Source organism: Anser cygnoides, chromosome 1, assembly GCF_040182565.1.
Source record: "Anser cygnoides isolate HZ-2024a breed goose chromosome 1, Taihu_goose_T2T_genome, whole genome shotgun sequence".
In the NCBI taxonomy this organism is placed as follows: domain Eukaryota; kingdom Metazoa; phylum Chordata; class Aves; order Anseriformes; family Anatidae; genus Anser; species Anser cygnoides.
Window position 1 is genome coordinate 196674965 of NC_089873.1, and position 24916 is coordinate 196699880.

At 39.3% G+C, this 24916-nt stretch overlaps 1 long non-coding RNA gene across 2 annotated transcripts in view; it reads right to left on the minus strand.

The window, feature by feature from the left end:
* Positions 1-22854, minus strand: part of LOC106034122 (uncharacterized) — a 58282-nt gene extending 35428 nt beyond the window's left edge. Inside the window, exons 1-3 of one of the 2 annotated variants that reach the window (XR_007168818.2) lie at positions 20613-21533; positions 18934-19091; positions 4732-4869 (exon numbers count right to left, since the gene is read on the minus strand). This is a non-coding gene — a long non-coding RNA (uncharacterized lncRNA). Of the gene's footprint in view, positions 1-4731; positions 4870-18933; positions 19092-20612 lie in introns of those variants that run through there. The other variant, XR_007168817.2, reaches the window with a different exon arrangement.
* Between the last annotated feature and the right edge of the window lie 2062 nt (positions 22855-24916).

Below are 24916 nucleotides of genomic sequence, written 5' to 3' on the forward strand. Positions count from 1 at the left end.
AATGAATGGGCCACTGCGAAAAATATGCTCTGTTCAGTGATAATGTGTTAGCTGAAAGTTTATCTGAGAATACTGTGTATAATGTCTTAATCTCCATAACTGCCATGGTCCATTTTCCTATTCAGTGTGTGGTTTGTTACTTTGCTGCAGTGATACAGCCAAGCTAGCACAGAAGTGGCAGAAACCAAAGAAGCTATTTCTGTTCTGTGCAGGCTTCCAAAGCACACCTAATTGTATGTCAGCTACAGGCAGCAGGAGATCATTACATTATTTTTCAGCGTTTTTCCAAATGTCTCAGAAAAATGCTGCTAATGCTTTTCAGGCCTTTTAGAAAATTCATCTCTGTGGTCTAGGTAGTTTCTCTGGTACCCCAAAGGAAGTGCTGTTCTATCGGGTCCCAGCAGTGCACAGAGAAGACAGCTTCATGATATTTCCTGTTGCTCTTGCTTGCTGCAGAGGAGCAACGCTGACACGTTACTGTAGAGAGCAGGGAGTAGCTGGTAAATCCATTCGGGTTTCAGTTTTCTTATATAAGGTACGGCATGGCTGGGTATCCTTTTGTACATTGTAATTCCAGTGACTGTCACAAATGGTCTGAAATTTGCATCCATCTCGAAGGACAAAATGTAGCCTAAGCAGCAATGATTGCAATTGAGAAAGGTTTCAGTGCATATAACTTGACGTGTGACCTGGAAGCTGGCTTGTCACTGGCTGTCAATATATATTCCTGCAGAGGTCATCAAGGGCACAAACAGGTATTCAAAGAGAGGGCAGGAGACCAAAACTCCTTTTCCTCTACTGAAAGCAAGGGCACGTTACATCTTTATCTCTGGAGAGGATTCAATTTTCTCACTGCTCTCTACTGTAATTGCTGAGCACGTGTGTGTTCCCCTTGCTGCTGCTTGTTCCCCCATGGACTGCATAGCCTCTCTGAGTATTGTGTTGCTCTTCACTAGCAAGATTTTTCTCCCTGGTAGCTGAGACTCATTTTATAGAGTCTGAGCACCAGCTTGACCGCCCAAGTCTTCCAGGCATCACTCGATGACCCTGTCTTTTCTGATTCTGTCAACATGGGTCATCCCCTGTCCATGCCCATTGCCTGACAGATACACAGCAGATACTTCTAATAAGGTGTTGTTGTATTGGGTCACAGGCATTAACATTTGCTTCTGTGCCCCATCTTTGACCTTACAATGCTGTGCATTTTTAAGACTGTAATCATGTCAAAAGACTGATGTCATTTCAGAGCAAAACAGTGGAAAAAATGGGGTCAGAGTGAAAGCTTTTATTCCAGTATAAATAACTGAAATAACAACACAGGCACTCCCAAGCCTTGACAAAGCACTTCTCTTTGCATGCATGTTTACTTTTCTTTTTAATAAAATGTGCTCTGTTCCCAAATTCCCACTTATGTCATGGAAGTGTTAGAATTGGATGAGATATGTATTAACCTCTTGAAGGATTAGTGATCCTCTAACACAGATTTTAGTAGCTCATTAGTGTAAAAGGAAGTATTGCTGTACTGATGGGACATAAACATGATTCATATTCAAAAATAATATAGTGCTTTGAGTTCCATTGCTAACTCCCTCTGGCTAAAAGGGCAAAGTGCAGCCATTAAAAAGCAGAAACCAAGAAAATACAGACAAGTGAATCTGACCTGAGCGATACGTAGGCAAACTCATCACTGGAGGAGGTCAGATTGTTTTACAGGTGTAAATGGGTGCACTTCTGTGGGCTTAACTACAGCTATTCAGGTTTACAGCAGCCAAGAATCTAACCCCAAATGTTTGAGTAGTTTGGTACACAGCAGGGAGAAGAGAAATCTCCTGTCCATCATTTAGTTGTATTGAGCACTTGAACTATTCACATTTTTAATGTCTCTAGCTCACACTGTGGCCCCAAAGAAGAAAATGGGCTAGTAACCAAAACAATGAAATCTAGTCAACAAATGGGAGTAAATTTTAATTTAAGCCGTTTGCTCTGGCTGTTTCCTCTGTGGCCAGATCATTCCCTGAGTATATCTGACTCAAATGTCCCTTTGGCAGACCTATGGATGTAGCTGCTTTGAAGACTATATCGCCTGTAAGCCACTGATGAGCTAATCAACACTGTCTATCCAGCAAGAGTTGGTGTAAAACAGTTTGTTTGGCATTGCTCTTTGCTAAGTAACTTACCTTATCTAATGCATTTGTCTTTTCGATATATTCTGCGATGGACTCCAGAATCTGCCTAGTAGCATTTGCTCTGGCACTTTGGAGGAGGTATTCATATATTCAGTGCCTCCCTTGGTGTTTTGAAGCAACTGGGGAAAGAAAGGATGCTCTACACAGTTCACCTCTGTCCATATATGTTCCTGTAAAGTATCCTACTCTTGGAAGAACTTAATGATCTGATTCCTTTCCTTCTCTCCTTTTTACTATCTTTTTACTATACTCCCCTTTACTATACCCCCCTTCTTCCGTACACATTTTTTTTTTTTAATTTTGAATGCATATGTTTTAAAGTCTACTGATTGGTGTTGGGAGACATAACAGATAACGATTGTTTCTAAATGGAATTTCCAAGTATGGTTTCATAATGATGGTGTTGTGACTACATTTATTTCCCAAACAAAAAAGTTGTGTTCCCTTCAAAAATCAAATTGTGTAGATAAATAGAGCTTATAGTAGATAGCTGAAATTAATTTTTTCTCTAAGAAGTTCAGACTCAGCAAAAAAAAAAAAAATTAGTTCTAAACAATGTTGGAGACACTGTCGCAATTGATTGATATGCCATTAGCCTGGGAGATCAAGCTGACTGTCATGTGTAATTAATATATTGCGATGAATGCACTGGATGGTGTCACTTGCTAGGAAGAACTTGTGCTAACCATCATTATTGATACTGCATGTTTTTTCAATTTCAGCTTGTGGTTAACTGATTCGACATTAAATTCCCCTTTACTTTTGCTCTGTATTGCAGAGATGAATTGTTTTGTGGGCAGACAGCAACGGAGTATTGATCTACAAGCCAAATCTTTCTACCCACCTTTTACATGCCTTTTTGCTTACTACATGGCTGAGTAAATTAAACCTATCTGCTACTGTAAGCTTCTATTTCAATATAAATCTCTCCTTTTATCTTAAGCTCTTTATCAAGGTCTTAACAGTGAATTCTGCTCATTCAGTCATTCAGTTATTCCTGTCTGTTTAGATTCACCAGTTCTAGGATTCTTCATGTCAGACAGTGTCTGCTTCAGTAGGATCAGAATTATTTAGCAGCTTTGAAAATGCTACTGTCATTTATTTTAGGAGTCAGCTGTCTTAGAAGGACCAGGAAAGGCCAAAGTAGTTTGCATTTATTGGCAAACTATCGCCTGTGTTGGTACTGACTTTTAATTTCACTGCAAAGATGAGAAAGTAAACATTATTTTGGAAAGTTTAGTCAATAGATGTTGTTGATAGATTTTTTTTTCTGTATTTAGAAAAGAATAAGCCAAATGTTAAAAGTGAAATCCATATGCCACCCTCCTCCTCCCCCCTCCAAAAAAAAAAAAAAGAGAAAAAAAAAGGCCAATGCTTTTAAAGACTTAAATACACAAGCTGAAACAATGAAACAATGGAAGGCTGTAAATAATATCCTCAAAAATGCCAGGGGAACAAGGTTGGCCACTATGTTCAGATATTTACATAATTAAAGCCCTTGAAATATACTGTTTCACTAACATAAGAGCAAGGTGATGGCTTAAAACACTGTCCAACAGTAACCATCTCAGGAGAAATACAAAGTGTTTCTGTAAGTCAGAGAAGTGAAAGACCTCAGTATGAATCCAGAAAGATTCAGTGTGCATGGGTTGTGCTTTGCAATGGAAGTTTGGAAAAACAGACCTGCCTCTGCTCACACAAGGAGAACATGTAATTGCCAATGATGAACACCAGGTTGAATCAACATGATACTCAGGTCTGTGCACCCATCTTCCTTTGCCGTTATGGCAAGAAAGACTAGGTAAAAAAAATGCTATTGAGAAGTCTAAAGTTTTTCAACAGAAATGATGTGAAATTCCACATTTGGTGGTTAAATAAACATACCATTCATCTAGAAAGAGAAAAGGAATCAAAGTGAAAACAGCTTCTTCTGTATTTTGTAGAGTATAAATAGTGTAGAGTGGAAGGGAATGAAACACCAGTACCTGCTGATTTTAATGGACTTGCATCTGATTTGCACTTCCATAAATACAGACCATAGAATCATAGAATCATAGAATCGCTCGGGTTGGAAGAGACCTTAAAGATTATCTAACTCCAACCCCTTTTCCATAGGCAGGGACATCACCCACCAGATCAGGTTAGACAAGGTCCTATCCAGCTTGGCCTTGATTTTCAGACCTACTTGTTCATAAAACATAAACTGAATGGTACAAGGAGGGCTTTTCTGTTTAGAGATATGTCTGTTGATGTTGTCAGAAACTTAAAACGTTTCTAAACGTTAGTTTAAAAGCTCATGCTTCAGAGTTTAACTAATCCTGGTATATTAAATTGAACAGTGGTATGATGTAGATAATTCACACTATTTCTACAAATTTTTGCTCAACATTCCCTTAGACCATACACTGGTGCATGGCAATTTTTTTATATAAAAGTGTAATAGATTATATTATTTTTGATTATTAACACTCAAGATGGATATAAATCACCTCAAGTCTTTGAAGAATGATACAGAATAGATTTGCTATTGTTTTTGACTGCAAAACTGATTATTAGGTTTTAAATATTTTAGCTGAAAAGATTACAGGTGAAAACTTTCCGAAGTCATTTGTGTTGTCTACATGATTTCAGAGATATTGGATAAAATGATCAAAAATTCCATTGGTGCTGAAGTTCTCTGAAGCTAATAAAGAAGAAAAGAGAGAAAAAAAAAAGATTAGACTGATGTTTGAAAACAGCAGCATGTTGGTTAAAGGTTAAATCTTGGCCAATGATGATTTTCATTTCCTTTCTAGTAGTGCTTTTTCCTTTACAAAAAGGGACATTGAAGAATTGCTTTGCCTCGTTTTAATTTCTCAAGCATTGGTAGCTGTCTTTCTCCTCACCAAGGTTGTCTTGTATGTGGAAGAGAGGTTTTCCTCTTTGCTAAAAGAAGGAAAGCTTTTGAGCTTTTTAGTGTACTCCTTTACTGGGCAACAATTTTAAAAATTGCAATATTTTCTTATGATTTATTTATTTATTTATAGCATCACAAGATTTATTATTCTCTTTGGAGCCTGAGTTCTGGGTGTCAGGAACTTATATGAAAATCCTAGCTTTTACAAGGGGAGGTTTTGGGGGACCGTTCCTTCGAGTGTAATCACTAACAGCTTTATGGAGTTCAGAAAGCAAACTGAAATAACTTCTAGTAACTGTTATTTCCTGATGTTCTGTCATGAGAGGAGGAATGGAAAACAAAGTCCAGTGTTATCATTTAAGAATAAGTTCTGACTTTCAACACACTCATTTGGAAAATAAGTAACTTCTGTCCACCCTCTCAGCCTTCTCTGTGGGATCTGACTGGTAGACAGCAAAGATATCTTCTCAAAGGAAGTAAAAATAACCCTTTAGTAAAGTTCAGTCTTGAGGTCTGAGATTCTCACATACACCAGGGAAGGACACCCATGAAGGAAACAGGTAATGAGATCCTCCAACACCAGATAGGCCATCTCCCATTTTCTGGAGGATGAGGAAAGAGGACACTTCCCAGAACAGACAAATTTATGCTGACTAAAACTAGTAGCACTTCAGGATAGTGTCTTTTGTAAAATGTCAATTTATGCATATAAAATGGTTTCAGTAATATTGCACTGCACCAGGATGAACAAGTGCTACTTTCAGTAACTTTGTTTTTCTGCAAAACTGTAGGCAGCAGAAAGGGGCACTAAGTCATCTCAGTGACATTTTTATAATCATTAACGTTTCAACTTGAAATTCTCAATAGCTGCAGAGAGGCTCAGTCTCTGAAATAAATGTGTCCACAATACTGATTAGAAACTGAAGGGATTAGCTTGATGTCTCTGATGTTATTGCTTGCTGAAATGAAAAGGAAAAAATGTTTAAAGTCCCAGACATAATTTACCTGACTTCCCCAGACCTATCAAAGGGTTAGCATCAATAACCAAGTAATGGCTGCTTTATAGTTTGGATTTTCTGACCTGATGTTTTCAAAAGGCTAATAAAAAGCCATACTGCTGAGAGGAAATTTTAGGTTGAAATGACTGTAAAAATAAAACAGTAGTGATAAAGCAATTTGTGTCAGTCTGAGAGTGGAAGTTAAACCTGTAACTATTCCATTCTTGAACAGCAAGTGAGAGGAAAAGAAACACCTACATGTTTGCATGCGCATAACTAACTGTGCTGTAAGGTGAGGTTTGTGTATGAATGGAATTTTAAGAATGTTTTGTTAAACATCTAATCTTCATGGAAAATATTCCCTCTCACTCTACAAGAGGGCTCTATCCAAGTCTAGGTTGTTAGAAATAGGCATTTTACAGATGCTGACCCACAATGCTGTGTTGGGTGCAAACTAGAGTTTGCACATCAACATTATATTAAAATTCGTGTAGGCTACATCTTAGGCGTTACTCCTACAATTAATAAATAGCTGGTTCAACTATTTATTTTTAATGTATACATCAGCCTCTATGGAATTGAAGCTAGAATTTTTTAAATATCCTTTTTACAAAAAGGAGTGTTTAGGCCGATAAGAATGTGATCTCTCACTCATTAGAGTGACTGAAATTAGTCATACCCTTTTTCCCTGTATCTGGGATAACTACATCCAGAATACTGATTTTCTCTTCATAAATGTGGTGTATGGGATGCATAAGTGCACTTATTCAGGTAATAGCGCTACAGGACAAATATTGTGGAGAAGAGTAATGGAAAGAGAAATGCTTTAACCCTTCCTTTTTCAAAGTGGTCTTTTTCCTTTTCTGTTGAATAATTTCCTCATATATATATATATGTGTGACAAGAATTCTATTGTGTGCTCTTGTGCCTATTATGGTGGAACAGAGAAGTGAAGAGTGTCTCTGCAGTGCCAGCAGTGGTAGTGCAGCCAACTGTCTTCTGCTAGCCCAAGACTGCAGAATCTTTGGAGATGTTTTCTCTCAAATAGTGCCAAGTTACACTCTCTATTTTCCTTGTAGGCCTAAGTTTTACTTTTCCATTATGTTAGTTGTCTGTTTTTTCTATTTTTTTTCCTGGCTTGTAATCTCAGTGCTTCAGGGAAACTTCGTTTAGATTTATACACTTCAAAGAGACAGAGGCTTTATATGCCAGCTTTTCTGACCCCATAGAAGAAATAAAACTCCTCAGTCATAATGAAAGATTACAATCACCAACTGTTCGTTCTTCTAGTTGTGTCATGTGTAGTTTAGTCATCGTTAATGTGTATTATACATATTACAGTGCCTTTTGTCAGCTGTATTAGGTAGACAAGGTCCCCTGTTATCTGGTAGCCAAGGTCATCCTGTATCGAGTGACAAATGCAGGCATCAAATCTGCTGAAAACAATGAATAGTTCACCACGAGAATAACAAGATCTGTTACAATGGGTTAAATTTCTGGCTTGATTTTCACTGAATTCATCTAATCATAGTGATACAGCACATAAAATTAAACAAAACAAAACCAACAAACAAACAAAAAACTGTAAGGTGGTCACTGTATTAAGAAATACTTTCTCCCTGGCATTTATTATTTAGCTTAAAACTCTCTGAATGAAACCTCCCCTTACTATTTCTTTTTTATTTTTCCTCTCCAGTGACTAATTCAAAGCTTCAGTGTCCCTAGTCTACACCATGTAAAGAATTTGAAAACAGCTGTTGGGTGAGCTATGGAGTTATGGCATGAAAAATATGGGTCTGTTATGTTAGTATAAACTGTCAGAGAAGCACATGAGGAAGCTACAGTTGAGTCAAAAGAGCAGTGGTATTTTCCAGTCACGCTGCGACACCCACAAGGGGATTGTTCCTCCACAAGTTCACCTGAGCTCAGCTGACTCTCCCCTCTTGTACCTCAGTCACCTGCAGCCATCTTATTTGGAAATATGCGCCACATACACACACAAAGATGAAAAGAAATCATCATTCAGCTGGGAAGCTGCCTCTTTGCTCTCTAAGCAAAGAATGTGTCAGCTTGGTTACTGTCAGCTGTTGATGGTCTTCAGTAGTTGAAGCATCTTCAGAAAGCTGAGTTTCCTGATAAGCCATATACAAATAAGTGGTGTGTGTAGGAGACATGGGAAAAGTTGTCAAGCTCTTTTGAACACAGGCACTCTATGCCTGCTCTTTGCACAACTCATCTCTTTGTTAGATTTCATTCTAGTTTTCTGCAAAACATTTTATCTACTGAATGAGACTGAAGGGAGAAAAATGTGACTATTCTTAGTCTCTTCAGTAAAAAAAAATAAAACACATCAAGCAAGCTCTTGTGTCAGAAAAAGAAATAGTCTAATTCATCTGCAAAACAGCAGATTCAAAAAGAAATATTGGCAACAGATTTTATATTTTTCACTTCACCTGATAAAATTAGCTGAAATTGATCATCTTCTAAAGGTACAAATGCTGATAAATACCTAAACTTTGTAAGTTACGGGCTGCTTCTATGAGAAAAAAAAAAAAAAAAAAGCAACAGTTAATGGTTCAAATGCCTCTGAAACTCATAAAGAAGAAAGGAAAGGATGAGAAGTCTTCTCTCAGAAAGAGAGAAACAAGCTGGGGTTGCCATACAGTCTAGAAAATCAAAGTGGAATAAAAGAGGGTGGATAGCGTCATCAAATCTATGGAGAGCACATCTTTCCCACCATGCAGCCAGCACACCTCAGAGAATAGACTGGGACTTCAGAGGTCCCTTTCAGTGAAGGTCCAGCAAATGGCAACAGTACTCAGTTCTTTTCCCCCCACCTCTAAGTCAAACAACAAGTCATTATTCTGCAAATATCCTTGCAAAGAGGCAGTAAGTGAATACATATGAATATTGGGAACCAGTCCTCTGCAGTATTTGCCCAGTTGCTGTGGCTACCTTATGTTATTGCTAAACAGCTCAAGTGAGTCTTTGTCAGGTGCTCAAAGTAATGAAATTAATTTACAAATAAATAAATAAATAAATAAAAGCACCAACAAAACAAAATAAACCCTCAACACTTAGCAGGTGCCAAAGCATTTTTTTTTCTCTTTTAGAAGAGGCAAACAAGACTATTTTAGAAGCAGAACCACCTTCTGTTTCTTGGATTTTGCAGAAATGTTTTCCAAAAAGCATGCAGGAATTTCAGCCATTTCTTATCAGTAATGGAGCTGACTAAATCATTCAAACATCTGTTTTAAAAACATCCTATACCATATTGTATATTTCAATGAAAGTATTAAGAAATCAGTTACAGCTGGATATCTAAGACACTGTAAAGCTAAGGAGAAGCTTACGAGGAGACAGAACTGGCTGCAGCTTAATGCCATAGCTAACTTTGCCAAACCAGCTGGACTTTTTTTTTTGACACGCTCTCTACTAGATACAGAGGTACAGCATTCCCAGTATTTAGAAACTGAATATAGTTCTGATAAGTATCAAAGGATTCTTAAGTGTATTTCACTCTAATAGGCATTACTGTTGAAAGACTTTGCATTCTATGTGACTGCAGCTACAATAAACTGTTTGATTGTTTTCTCCTCACTAAGCAAAGGTTCAAATATTATTCTCATGGCTAGACTTCATACATTACCAACAATTTTCACTGAATGTTTCAGGTTGGAAGGGAGTTCTGGAGTTCATCACGTCAAACTCCCCAGCTCAAGAAAGGCCAACTAGAGCCCTTGAAAAAAAACTTCAAAAATATGATATAGAGAGTGAAAACATATAAAAACCTAGGTATAAACTACATAGAATAAAGGCAAAGGTGACTAGCTAGTAACAGCTTACTGTGCAACTCCATAAGCAGATGACATAAAGACAGATGGCGTCAATTGCTTTCATGGAGTAGTTCAGTTGGAAGGGAACTTCAAAGGTCAAGTCCAACTGGCTGACCACTTCAGGGCTAAACAGAAGTTAAAGCATATTATTGAAAGCATTGTCCAAATTGTCTTGAACACTGACAGGCACACAGCACCATCCATCTCAATATGAAGCCTGTTGCAGTGTCTGACCACCCTCATGGTACAGAAATTTTTCTTTATGTCCAGTCTGAACCTCCCCTGGTGCAGATCTGTGCCATTAATACCCCTCCTACCATTGGTTCCCAGGGAGTAGAGATTGGTACTCCCAGATCCCCTGCTCAGGAAGTTGTAGGGAGCAATGAGAGTGTTTCTCAGCCTTATTTCTATTTAAAAATTTTAAGATTAACTACTAAAAATATAACTGCAAGAGCGGCTTTTACTGAAATATAAGCAGGAAAAAAAATCCTCTTTCCCCCTCCATGAATAAGGCAATCCCAGTCCTCATACGATATTTGAGATGGTTTTAAATACCTAAAGCAGGATTTTGTGATTCCAGCAAATAGTGTAAAGAGGAGACTTGTGGCTGCTTCATGCCCAGACAGTTCCACTCACTCGCTTCATCTATTGGGACAGTTAGAGTAGAGACTGGATCTTTTTTTGGTATATTGGCTCAATACAGAAAATACTCCAATTTACAAAAAGAAATAAAAAATAAAAAATCATTAGATGTTTGTCAGAAGCATATGACAAGCAGACTTGAGGAGTGTATGATAAACAAGGAGTAATTACACAAGTTAAAGCCAGAACAAACTATACTATCATCGAATCCAACCTCTTCTATAATGCTTCCTATAGTATTTCTCCCAATTATTTACTTGAAAGAACACATCCACCAAGAAAGCATCCACCAAGAAAGTATCCAACCCACCACTCTTCACAGCATTTTATCCCAGCCACTCACCACGTTTCTGATCAAAACCAAAAACCTTTAAACAAAGCTGGCTTTCACTGACACTCTGATTCTTGTCTTCCCTGCAGCACCAATACTCTTCCTCCTCTGGAGGCATCTCCTAGTCATAGTTTGTTTTTAAACCATGATTAACATCTTGAATTACCTGCTTAACTCCTGTAATATGTTTGAAATTGGAATTTAACAGTGAGCATAAATGTTCAGTTTTACTCAAAAGCAGGCCACAGAGAAGCAGATATCCAGACCTCTGGCCATGTGGACTACTGGAGCTCCTTAGGGGAAGGAGCTCCAAAACCCTCATGCTGTGATCACCAGTGCAATGAGCAGTGCCCTCAGCAACCAACACCCTGGGGTTTCCAACCTGCAGGCACCCCTGGATTTTGTTGAAGTACCGGTACTCAAGTTTCAAAGAAGTATCACTCAGTTGCTGTTATCACTCAGGATGTACAAAACAAATGTGGATTTGGGCATGACTGCTAACTGGAAGTTTGTAATTTTGTCAATTTTTCCTGCTTTTTGTGGAAAACATACCGACAAGAAACCTAAAGAGATAATAGCAAATGTACTGGACTGCAGACGAGTATTACAAATAAAAGACAGATTCTGAAACAATCTGCCTTCAAATTCATTGTGTTTATAACTTCTTTAATTATAATTCTCCAAAACCCTTGCCAAAACGCTGTTGGGTAACACTTGTGTTATGTCTAGATTCCATCCTGACATTATTCCTACTTCTTACACTTTTTCTGGTAATGCAGATAGAGAAGGTGTTCCTAGTTTTTAAAATTCAGTGAGTGACTGTATTTTCTGGGGAAAAAAAAATATATATATATTAAAAAAAAAAAAAAAGAGGGGAGAAATAAGAGAAAGACCCACAATACCAATGAGGTAGGGAAAGAAGGCAATCAATATTCATTTGTTTAGCAACCTTAAAATATATATTTATATATATAAATAAAACACTTAGGTCTTTGCAAACTCCTCATCCTGACATCTTATGGTTTCACTGTAACAGATGTTAATAGGTTCAATTACAACTGAGTTTCTAAAATTCTTTTTGTGCTTCTTAAGAGACTTGTCTACGTCAGGCAGATGCAGGTGTACTCTGAAATATGTCTGGGTAAAAATAGCATTATTAAATTCAGTCTGAGATACATTTTAGCAAATGGGATAAGGATTTTCAATGTTTTTCTGTGGTTAATAGTATTTTGATGACACAGCTCATCTTTTCATAAGATGTATCATGATCTCTTAACAGGCATAAACATAGTCAGTCTACTGCAGTTGTGACGATGAACAGATCTAACTCATAAGAAATATAATAGCTTTTCTAAATACAATCCAGGAACATGGTGTTGGACACATGCAGCTGAGTGTAGAATTGGGAAAAAAACTTCCTTCAACCAAGTTAAAAGCAAAATTTGTCAAGCTGGGTATTTATTCCTAGTAAAACACAGGAGTTACTATGTGAGACTACACAAAAAGCCTGAAATGAACCCTATTAGGAAGTAATAGAAAGATTTCTACTGTCATCAACAGGTTTCAGATCAAGCCAAATGTGCTTATGAAGTGCTGGATGAGCCTCATCACTGAAATTCCTAAGAAAAGACAGAGAATGATCACAGCTGTTTTATATATATATATATATATTAAAAAAAAAAAAAAAAAAAAAAAAAACCTCTTTAAACTTTTGGGCCAAAATGTTCCAGTTAGTCTCTTGTGCAAACTGTGGTGCTCCATCCCCAAAGTGTTTATGAAATATCAGAAATCAAAATAAAGGCATTCTTAATACAAGCTTCAACTACACTCATACAGTCATACAATATACTGAGTTGGAAGGAACCCACAAGGATCACAGAATCATAGAATCATTAGGGTTGGAAAAGACCTTTGAGATCATCAGGTCCAACTGTGACCCTACCACCAATGTCACCCACTAAACCATGTCCCTAAGCATCAAGTCCGACCTTTCCTTAAACATCCCCAGGGATGGTGACTCCATCATTGATCACTGAGTCCAGCTCCTGGGTCTGCACAGGACCACCCAAAAATCAGACCATGTGTCTGACAATATCGTCCAAATGTTTCTTGTACTCCAGTAGGCTCAGTGCCGTGACCGCTTCCCTGGAGAACCTGTTCCAGTGCCTGACCACCCTCTCAGTGAGGAACATTTTCCTAACACCCAGCCTGACCCTCCCCTGTCCCAGCTCCATGCCGTTCCCTCGGGTCCTGTCGCTGTCCCCAGAGAGCAGAGCTCAGCGCCTGCCCCTCCGCTCCCCTCGTGAGGGAGCTGCAGGCTGCCATGAGGCCTCCCCTCAGCCTGCTCTGCTCTGGGCTCAACAAACCAAGCAACCTCAGCCACTCCTCATACGTCTTGCCCTCTAGACCCTTCACCATCTTTGTAGCAATCCTTTGGACACTCTCTAGTAGTTTTATGTCTTTATTCTGTGGCACCCAAAACTGCACACAGTACACAAGGCGAGGCCGCACTAGCACAGAGCAGAGCAGGACAATCCCTTCCCTCGCCCAGCTGGCAGTGCCATGCCTGATGCACCCAGGGTACGGTTGGCCCTCCTGGCTGCCAGGGCAGGCACACTGCTGGCTCATATTCAACTTACTGTCAACCAAAACTCCCAGATCCCTTGCTGTGGCGCTGCTCTCCAGCCTCTCATGCCCCAGTCTGTACGTATATCCAGGGTTACCCCTTCCTAGGTGCAGAATTTGGCAGTTGCTCTTGTTAAACTGCATATTGCTAGTGATTGCCCAGCTCTCTAATTTGTCAGGATCTCTCTGCAAGGCCTCTCTGCAAACCCCTTGACAGAGTCAACAGCTCCTCCCAATTTAATATCATCTGCAAACTTACTCAGTACACCTTCATGTCCTACATGCGAGTCATTTATGAAAACCTTAAAGAGAACTAGCCATAAAATGGAGCCCCATGGAACCCCACTAATGACTGGCCACCAGCCTGATGTAGCCCCATTCACTATAACCTTTTGAGCTAGGAACTTACCTAGTTGAGTCCTGGGAACCATCATTCCTCATACATTTGATTCCAGGACTCCTCCAAGGCCCTCAATAGAAGGCATATAGTGAGACAACTCCTAAACAGAAGTCATGTAGTCCATCCTCCTGTCCTTGGGCAAAATCAATTCTGCCTAAATCATTCCTGACAAAAGTTTATCTATCCTATTTTTAAAAACTTCAGTGATAGAGATTTCACAGCTTCCCCAAGCAATCTGTTTCAGTGCTCAACCTTCCTTACCCTTATAAACATTTTCTGTTTCCTACACTAAACCTCTCACATTGCTGTTTCTGCCCATTCATTTTCTTCCTTCCAAGTCCACTGTGAACCATTTATTTCCAACCTTTTTGCTGCAATATTTTCCATCGTTAAGAGTATCACATCTCCCATCTTTTTTTCCTCTCTAGACTAAAAGTGTAAAACTAATAGTTATTTCTTGGTGTTTTGGGGTTTTATTGTGGTTGTTGTTTTTTTAATGTCCAATTAACATGCGATTCATGCTAATGTGTGTCTTATTAACAATTTTTAGAGACACCCAGGATCCAAAAATATTTTAAGAGAATCATTTACATTTTTGAATGGGTATTAATATATGTGTGTATATATATACATACTTAAAGATTCATTTGATCTTCTAATGCTAACATAAAATGGTCCCTATGACTCGTATCACAAAAGCTGCCAGCATTATAGAAATGAAAACATAATTTATTGATGCTAATGGCATCAAATGCCCTATTTTGAATTCTTCGTTTTTCCTGAAGAAGAATTATGAGTCATTGTTTCATAGCAGGAGACAGACAGGGATGCAATATCACCAAAGGCACATAATCAATTTGTCACTAAAACAGCTCAGCATTGAATGAAGCTATAATAAATTAGTATTTAAATATATATATATATAAGCACATATGGGAGTGCTAAAGCATGAAATAGGTCACAGAGAAAATCTGAGCCTATAATTCAGTTCAGTTGTAGCATAAAGCTCAAGCAATGAGATCTTAATAAAACACCTTAAATGGCCATTAGACAGCTCGAACTTAACTTTCTGCAGCCTAGAGGATCCAGACCACCATGTTGTAGACATACCTGAGTACGTAAGATCTACCAAGTAGAATCACTGAGTTATAGTGTCTCAATTATCTTGAAGGCTTATCATTCTTTTAGTGAAAACTGCATTAGAGTCCTACTTCAAATTGCTTTCAGTTTCATTATCAAAAATCCCCAGGTATAACGGCACTGTATCTGATTTAAAATATGTCTTTCTATGGTGTTGCATTTTTGAACGTCTATTAAATGTCCTATTCCACCTGAAAGAAGAAAGCTGGTAAATAAACCTAGCCTGAATGTACATGAATGCTATATACATGTGTGCATGCAGATGTATATGTGATGTGCTTGCGTATGAGCTGTGTTAAATCTACATGGATAAGAACAGATCAGCTGTAAGACAAGTAAACACAAATTTTGGAGCTTACTCCCAGCCTTAAAATTGTTTCGCTCTGCTTTATCAAACCCAAGTGGAAAGAATGCTCTCTCTTTACAGAACCATATTTAAAGAAAGGAAAATCAGCCTGGATGTTGCTGCCCTACAATACCCTTCATCTTGAAAGCCTGGAGATTTGTGTGGCCCCCTAAGACTGGGCAACTGCTGTACTACAAGTTGGTTGACTGAATCAGGGATGTTTTGTGGAACTCATCATTTGACAAATACTTGAGATTAAGTGTGTCTACTAAGATCAAACGGCAGAAGGCTTCAGACATGTACCACACTAAAAACTCAAAGTTTTCTTCTTTGCCAACATCACCTCAAAGCTTCTTGACAGAATCTAGATTCAGTTTGGTTTTCCCCAAAGGCAGAAGATTAGAGCTAAGCAAGGGTCAGACTAGCGAGAGAAGGCGGACGAGAGGGAAAGGATGAAGCTAGTTTATTTTCTCTTGAGGAGCAGATAGATTCATTAATGCCAAAACCTTCTCCTTTCAGGAAACACTATAACTTCAACGCTTTTCCAACAGTGGGAAAAGGATGGTTATTAACCTGATTTTCAAATCTCTGGCACAAGTTAAGTAAACAGTTGTGCCATGGCTGTTTTCTTACCCAGAATTGCAAGTGTTGTAAGCTATTACCTACTTTGCCTGTGCTCAGAGCTACTCTTGGCAGTTGAAGTGCACATGGTGTTGCTGTTCATTTCAATGAATAGCTAACTGATACGGGACTCTTAGCTATGTTCCACTTCAAATAAAAGAAAATCACCTACCCTATGAAAGCTTCAAAGTCTAAGAACAAAAACAGGTGAGTTACTTACCAAGGTCGTAAGGTTTCAAGCCTGAAAAGAAACTCAGAAGTCAGATACATCCTTTCCTATTACAACTGTTATAAAACCTTGTTCATATTTGAGGTACACCTTTGGAACACAAGCTGTTTGATTCCATCTCCCCCAGTCCACTTATATACAGCACTCCTAAGCCCTCTTAGGTCTTGCTGTACTGGGTTAGAAGACACGTTGGTATAGTTATTTAAGCATTTTGCTGTCTCTGCTGAAGTACTTCCCTCAGTGAATACTACTATCCTATTTGTCATATGTACAGCTTATGCTGTGATTAGTTTACATATGCTAGTCTACCTCCTTCTCCATTGCCTGAACTCATGTTCCTTTGTAAAGAAAACACCAGTAATATATGATTCCCTACAGTTAAAAAACAAGGACAGACTGGCCTTGAGCACCATTCAAAGACATAATACAAACAAATGGGAAGCTACCTTCTCATATATATATGTCTTACTTTACCATAGAATCATTAAGATTGGAAAAGACCTCCAAGATCGTCTGGTCCAACCATTCCCCTATCACCAATATCACTCACTAAACCATGTCCGTAAGTACCACGTTCAACCTTTTCTTAAACACCCCCAGGGATGCTGACTCCATCACCTCCCTGGGCAACCCGTTCCAGTGCCTAAACACTCTTTCTGAGAAGAAATGTCTCCTAATTTCCAAACTGAAATAAATAAAATAAACCTGTAATGAAGTTCCAGTTATATCAACTCTAGCATACCCACCCTTCCCAGTTTTAACTTTGCCATCTAAACTTCCTAGTAACTCTTTATATGCTGGTGTACTACAAAGACTAAAGCCACACTCATTTAATGGGTGTGCACACCGATGAGACACACGGAGGCACTATGACCATGGTGAGAAATATTAGTAGCAATATGCATTCATAACAAGAACACAAAACATTACAGATCTCTAGCTTAACTTCTAAAGGCTTCACCTAGTAGCAAAAACATCTAGAGCATAAAATCTTCCAGTAGCTCTCCCAGAACTGACATCCTTCTGTCTCTTCTGGAAACAGGGGAATTAAAAGCAGTCCACGTCAGCAAAGATTTTGAAGAGGCAACAAGCTGCCTAAACAAATTTTCCTAAAGAAACAGAGATGCTTAAATCTTACAGAATTTGAATTCAAATTATCTATTATCTTTTGAAAAATCATACCTATTAACAGTCTACCCAAAGGTGTAGAGCAAGGAAATACCTGTACTTGTTTCTTAAGTTATGCCTCAATTGTAAACTATTTTTAACATGGCAAAAAGAGGCACTGCTGTTAAATTCACCCACTGACCTTCCAGTGAATTCTCTCTTTTGTAAGGGAGCAGGTCTTAGTCCCACTGACACGGTAAAGGTGTGCCACTTTAAGATGTCCCACAAGCCACATCTTTCCCACTCCCTTTAGGTGACGTTGCTTCCAGTCTCACACGGTCTATACACTACCTCAGGAACCAGTATGTGTAAACGTGCAGATTTTTTTAAAGATTATGCAAGACAAGTGGCTGCAAGACACCAGAGAAAACTCACTGGTTCTCTGTTTTTATGGCTCGTGGTTCTGTCTCATCTACCACCAAAAGACAAGGTCCTTAGACTAAAGCCCAAGGGACCTCCTAGGAGCTGCTGCCAGTCTACAATAACTGCAGACTGAACACGTGCTTTGGCCACCCTTTAAAGTTAAATAGACACAGGACAAGGTTTCCTGGAAACAACACACCTTCTCAGCACTGCTCAAGCTGTTTTTTCTTGCTAGAAATAAACAAAGAGGCTCCCTAAAGAGCTGCAGCACACTGTGACTAAGGAAAATTTGTTCACTTCAAATGGAAGAAATGATTTCCTGGGGTGGATGCCAAGTGCTCTCATTTGTGCTATGCCCTGGACCAAAACACTAACTGTGCCTAGATTTGAACAGTTTTATAGGAGTAACAGACTTTCAAAATAACTCCTTTATTAAGATAAGCTAAATCCTGAGAAGGAGTTATTTTAAACTCTTTGTCCAGAGAGGTAAAATCATTTGAGACTAGATCATGCTTCTGAGAAGATACTTGCTAGAGCTGATTAAACCTCATTCATTTATTCAGCAAGAGCTAGTTTAGGCTAGAGGGGGAAATAACACCTTTGTGCCGCAAGTGAAGAGAGGAAGGAAACCATGGACTCATCCTTGGATGAAGCCATCCTGCTCTCTCAGCCTGGGAAAAACTAGCTGGAAACCTGGTCTCTCCTGGCTGCAGACCACTTGCTGAATACCCAGCATCGCACAGAGAGAATCCTCCAGAGTGCAGGAACTTCGGCTGTGTCACATTAAGGTAAGGGACATTTGACACCAGTACTTGTCTAGCACAGCAAATCATAAAATCAATCATACACTTCCAGGCACACAGAGTGACTGATATCTAATTTCCATTGAGATGCTGACTCTTTCCTTTCTCTTCAAAAGCTAAATTAGTTCAGGAGAGACACTTCAAACATACCAAAGAGCTCCCTAATTTTCCTCCGGGCTTCTCTTAACTCAGCAGCTTCAGATTTGCAAGAACCAACAGTCATTCATCTTCCAGACCCAGAGAGAACCTCTTTCCTTCTGTCCATTCTGAAGTCTGGCCCTTCTTAACACCTGGCCCCTCTTGAAGCTCTCAGCCACCACTATATCACATAAAGAATGAAAACTCCTTACCAGGGCTCCCCCAGATCACACTGGTCAAACAAGACCTTCTGATCATGTTCAGTCACTCCAAGGGAAGAACCTCTGCCACTTGGGACTTTGCCTGATTCAGAGATCAGCAGCCGATACCATGTAAATGAGTTGATTTCCTCTCTTTCCCTGGCTACATCCTGAAACAAAGAGGAAAATAAAATAAAATAAAATAAAATAAAATAAAATAAATAAAATAAAATAAAATAAAATAAAATAAAATAAAATAAAATAAAATAAAATAAAATAAAATAAAATAAGAAAATAATAAGAAAAAAAGAAAGAAGGAGATTGGGTTTACATGCCAAGGCACTGGCAGTGAGGGGCTGCTCTGCAAGGAGAGGCTGAGCGTGCCCTGTGCTGGACACAGCTGGTTCCAGTTAGCTCCAAGAGACACAGCTGAGCCCAGCAGTGATGCTGGTGGCACCTCTAGGAAAATATATTTAGGAAAGAGCAAAATATGAGAGATGAAAAAAAAATAGAAAGAAAAAAAAAAAAAAAGACATGAGAGACATCCCTGCAGATACCAGAGAAGGAGGAGGACAAGGAAGGGGATGAGGATGAGGACAGGAGGATGCACTACAGGTCTGGAGCAGAGATTTCCCTGCAGCCTGTGGAGAGCCCACACTGGAGCAAATATTCTGCGTCATGTTTCAGACTGCATATGCAGGGAGATCATAGCAAATTCTGAGCAGCCACTTCTTTTAATAGAGTACAGTGTGTTTTGCATTGGCCAATAGCATTCATTAAGATCAGCTCTAGTTCAACATAAAGCAGTCAAAGTGTCAATCTGAATGATAACAAGCATGGATAATCTAAAGATGGCTTAAGTATGTGTGATATAGAGCCCCCTGTACTGCTCATAGCCTGCAAGGATGGAATTAATTTCACTGAACTTCACCCTTCTGTGTTTATATCCATTACTCTAAAGACTATATCATCCGTGACAAATAAATAAATAAATAAATAAAATAATAACAAAAAATAATCATTATAAGATATGATTTATTTTGTCTTAAATCAATGTCTGAAGCAGGTCAAATGAACGATCCCTAAAACACCTGTTTCTCTCCACTGACTTTAAATAAAGCCTGTTTCAGAATGTGTGAAATTTGCATCATACTTATCTAAATGAGATGAGGTCAGTCTCATCTCTAATGACTACTTGGTCTGTTCTGTGTTGCTTAATCAATACATTTAACACATACATAATTCAATACATTCAGGATCTCTAGCACAGCCCACACAAATAAGCATTTGTAGTACTCTGGGTCATAAAAGAAGTGGTCCACTAAAAAATTTTGAACAAAAACATCCTTTATTCCTTTAACACACAAACAAGCTGTGACCTGTGATGAAGCCCTGCACATCTATTGAGGCACTTAGTATAAGTAGGATAGTAAAATATGAAAGTTTTCATCAACAGTGAGGGAAAACACATTCATAACTTGTAAAAGGACTGCAAAACCCCAGAAATATAAGACATCAGCTTCACAGACCATCCCAGAATTGAAATCAAGTAATCAGGCAGCCCTAAGGTAATTAAGGGACTTGACTTCATAGTTTTTGAAAAGTGATTGAGCTGAGTCAAAATATGATGTTAGTGGTTTTGGTATGTTATGTACCATAGCTCAGTAAATACTCACTCAGTGAATACTCACACTCACTGCCTGTGGCCGACAAGCACAGGGAGCAGCCACCCTCAGTCACCTTGGGCAGCCCCTGCCCCTGTCTGGGGCTCTCCCTGCCTCAGGCCAAGGCTGTCAGTCCCACGTCTCCCTGGTGGCTGTCAGACACCCATCCTGGGGTGGCCATGTCACACACCCACAATGATGCGGACCACCGCCAGCCTGCTGCCCGCTGTGACATGGGCACTGCATCACTGGGGTTGGTGCCCGGAGATAATATTTTTGATGCTTTATCTTGATGTCGGTGTCCTTGTAGAAAGCAGCAAATCCCTTCAGCTGAGTGGCTGAGGACAAGAGTGCGCCATGGTCTGGTCGTGTCCCTGCGTGAGCCTCCAGCTCTAGAGGATGAAAAAGGAACAGCCACCACCTGTCCCACCAGGGACAACCCCTGTCTTCCTGCCTGGGCTCAGCCCTCCCCATCCTTGTCCCCCTCCCCACCTCATCCCTTGCTCATCAGCTCCTTGTCTCCATCCTGGGTGGCTGTGTCATCTGTGACATGGGCCACAGCCAACATTCTGCCGCTGTGACACAGCCACCACATCACCAGGGCGGGTGCCAGGGGTACTAAATACATACTTTAATACCAATTGAAATGCCAAGAAGTTCACAATACTAAAATGAAGCTCTGAAAAATATGCTGGTTTTCTTTTGTACTTCAACACTAGAGATGAACTTTTATACTGCTCGATACACCATTTCATCTCATGTTAAAATTATATGAATGGATGTTGAATAGCTCATAACAGAATTCCTATCTATTTAGTAAACCCTGAAAAGAATGACTGTCATACTGGTAGTCATTGCACAGAATGAATAGCATTCAGTTAAATGTCAAAATTTTGTTGTTCAGTATGCAGCCTGACTAGTTGGTTTTTGGATGGCACTCTTGTCTTGATCCAAAAGTAGTGTACATATTTTCCTCTCTAGCCTTCCTGTGATGATTGTCAAAACAATAGAACTTCATAGACAGACTTTTTAACACCCTTCTAATGAAGCCAGTACTGTTTTTAGTCCCACGGACAGACGGAGAGTGGTGTCTCATGAGACCTCACCTGGAGTACTGCAGTCAGCTCTGGGGCCCCCCGCACAAGAAGGACATGGAAGTACAAGAATGAGACCAGAGGAGGGCCACAAGGATGATCAAGGGCTGGAGCACCTGTCTGATAAGGAAAGGCTGAAGGAGTTGGGATTGTTCAGCCTGGAGAAGGCCCCAGGGAGACCATATAACAATCTTCCAATACCAAAAGGGGGCCTACAGGAAAGCTGGGGAGGGACTCTGTCAGGAAGCGTAGTGATAGAAAAAGAGGTAATGGCTTTAAATTAAAAGAGGGTAGAATTAGATTAGAGGAGGGAGGAAATTCTTTACTATGAGGGTGATGAGGCCCTGGCACAGGTTGCCCAGAGAAGCTGTGGATGCCCCATTTCTGGAAGAGTTCAAGGCCAGGCTAGATGGGGCTTTGAGCAACCTGGTCTGGTGGGAGGTGTCCCTGCTCATGGCAGGGGAGTTGGAACTACATGGTCTTGAAGATCCCTACCAGCCAAAACCATTCTGTGATTCTATGATTCTATGGCAACTTTAGTCACAGAAATTTAGAAGTGTCTGCAAATTTGGGGTGCCCCACCTGAGAATCTGAAGTTTTGGTTTTGCAGATCTCCTAGCGTTATACAGTATTTATCATTTGTACTGACTGTTTTTTTAACGTTGTATATCAACAAAATCCTTAAGGGTGATATTTGTCTTCTTTTGCCATGGACAATTACATTACTGATACATTTATAGAGATGCTTGTCTCTATAGATATGTAGACAATTGAGTAAGTGGAGAGTGATCAGTACTTCTACAGCAGATGACCCCTTCGGTTAAGATGTATAGCACCATTAAATGTTCCTGTTTCTCTCCATTGCCTGTAACAGGAATGTAATGTAATCTGTTCCAAAAGAGAAGGGATACCTCTTTAGCATCACAGCCAGGTGTCTGGGGCAGCTTCTCAGGAAGCTGATGAAGTTCTGTTCCCTCACTGCATGAACTTTTCCACTTCCCAAAGACTTAATCCTGCACATTAATGTTTCACACAGTCACACAAGAAGGGGAAGTTGTGGGTGTCACCAGGGCTATTTATGAAGTCTGCATGAGACATTTATTGGGTAATGCATACAAACAGTAGCCTCAAAAGATTTTTATTTTTTTTTTTAGTTTATCATTTTGTATTCTACCCCAACATGACTCTGACTCCTAAACAGTAAAAATACATCATTACCATCTTTATAGCTCCCCTGGGTTCTTGTATCATGATGTAACACCCTTTGTTAGGATAAAATCCGAGCAGGAAGGGAACATGTCAGGACTTTAATATGAACAGATTTCCTCTGTGCTTTATTCTGAAATTCTGTGCTTTCTCTGCTTTAATCTGTGCTTTCACACAGCAGCAAGGTGAATGCAAAGGTCAACAAAAATAAGCAATAAATTGCTTCTCAGGCTTTCCAAACCTACTGTTTTCCTCTTATCAAGCCCTTGCCTTAAGAGAACTTTCCAGGAACCTGTTCCAGGTTTTTGAAGCCAGATTCCACACACACATTTAACAGCAAATCTGAGATGCATGTCAGTGTTTGCTAACTAGTGTCTTCAGTTGAAGAAAATTTCAGACTATTTTATTATGACCACTTATCAAACAACACCATTTAGATTATCCAAATCCAAGTTTCTTAGATTCTCTTATATGCCAAGCAAGCATTCTCCTCCCCACCCCCTACAGTATTTATAATATGTTATTCCCCAGACACCAATCAAGTTCAGGAGTACTTCTTCCGTTTACACGGCATAAAGTATGTCATTGTGCATGGTATAGATCTTATCTGTTGCCACCTTTCCCATGTATGTTGGCAGAGAGGTCCCTGCAGAGCTTTCTTCCCTGCTGCTTGGCATCTGTTCCTTTGCACAGGAACATCAGGCTAGTAGTTGTGGTGTGTAGCCTCTACAGTACAGAGTCTTATCCCAAAAAGCTTTTAAGCTAAATACAAAAGACATTACGAGATGGTGTATGGGAAGTAATATATCACTCCCACTTTACAGAAGTTCACTTTTTTACTGCTGACTAATTGGGTGCATTTTGGCATGGGTCACAAAAATTTCTTGCACTTCGCAATCCTTTTCCCCCCTTCTCTAACACACACACACACACACACACACACCCCACCCCAAATTTTCTGCAGGTACTAGGCTGAGACAAGTACCAAACCCTTCAGGAAAGACACCATGTGGTAGGAGGTTGAAAAGATGTGTAAAACCCATGTGGTGCTAAAGCCTCCTATCTGGGGTAAGCCATTTCCTAAATTTCCAATTAAGATCTTACAGTTTAATTAATATACAATATTAGGAGCACAAAATAGCTCTTCTCTTCACCACCACTACAAACACCTTGTGATCACTTACTTGCAATTCATCTCATGTAAGACATCGAAAATGATGAGAAGGAACAGAGGTAAGGGGAATAGACAGGTGAGCATCAAGCGAGAAAAAAAGGGATGAAGGTGATGTGTAAACCAAAGGAGATATTAGGGTCATTCCTTTTTCATATCTTTGCACCCTTTAGAGGCATTTCCTTCTTTGTAGGACAATAAAACATTCCATAAAAAGCTTCTAGCAATAGATATAATTAATAATTTTTATTTCCCTACTATCTTGCTACCTATTATTCACTATTCCACACTATTCTCTAGTGTGCTGGCACATCACTGCAGGGCAGATGTATATAGGCAGTCAAAAAGACTGCATTCTCCCTCTATTCATTAAACTCTTCTGGGATACTTACATTTTCTTTCATTCAGTTTCTTATTTTTTCCTGACAGGTTCTGATTTATTAAGGGAAATAACAAGACAGCATGATGCTAATTCATTGCATTAGTAAGTGTCATCCAAATATCATTTCTTTTTGTCTAGCAATTAATCTGTGCCACTGAATTACTTCTCCTGCAAGTTTTTCTCCTGTCTTTAATCTAATTAGTGTCCTGAAAGGGAACTACTAAATACCAAAATATATATCTGATTGACACCAAGTGGTACATTCCTGTGTCCAAGTTTCCAGTAGAGAATAAATCCTGATGTTGCTGCTTCTTCTGTGTTACCTGACACTGTGGATAGCCATGCTTCTGTAAAGTGATTGTAAAGTTCTAACAATCAGAATTCTCCAGTGAACCTTCTTCTTTTTTCTTTTTTATGTAAATATCTCTATAGATGTCATGATCTCTTTTTCATATGTTTACTCATTTCAACAATATTT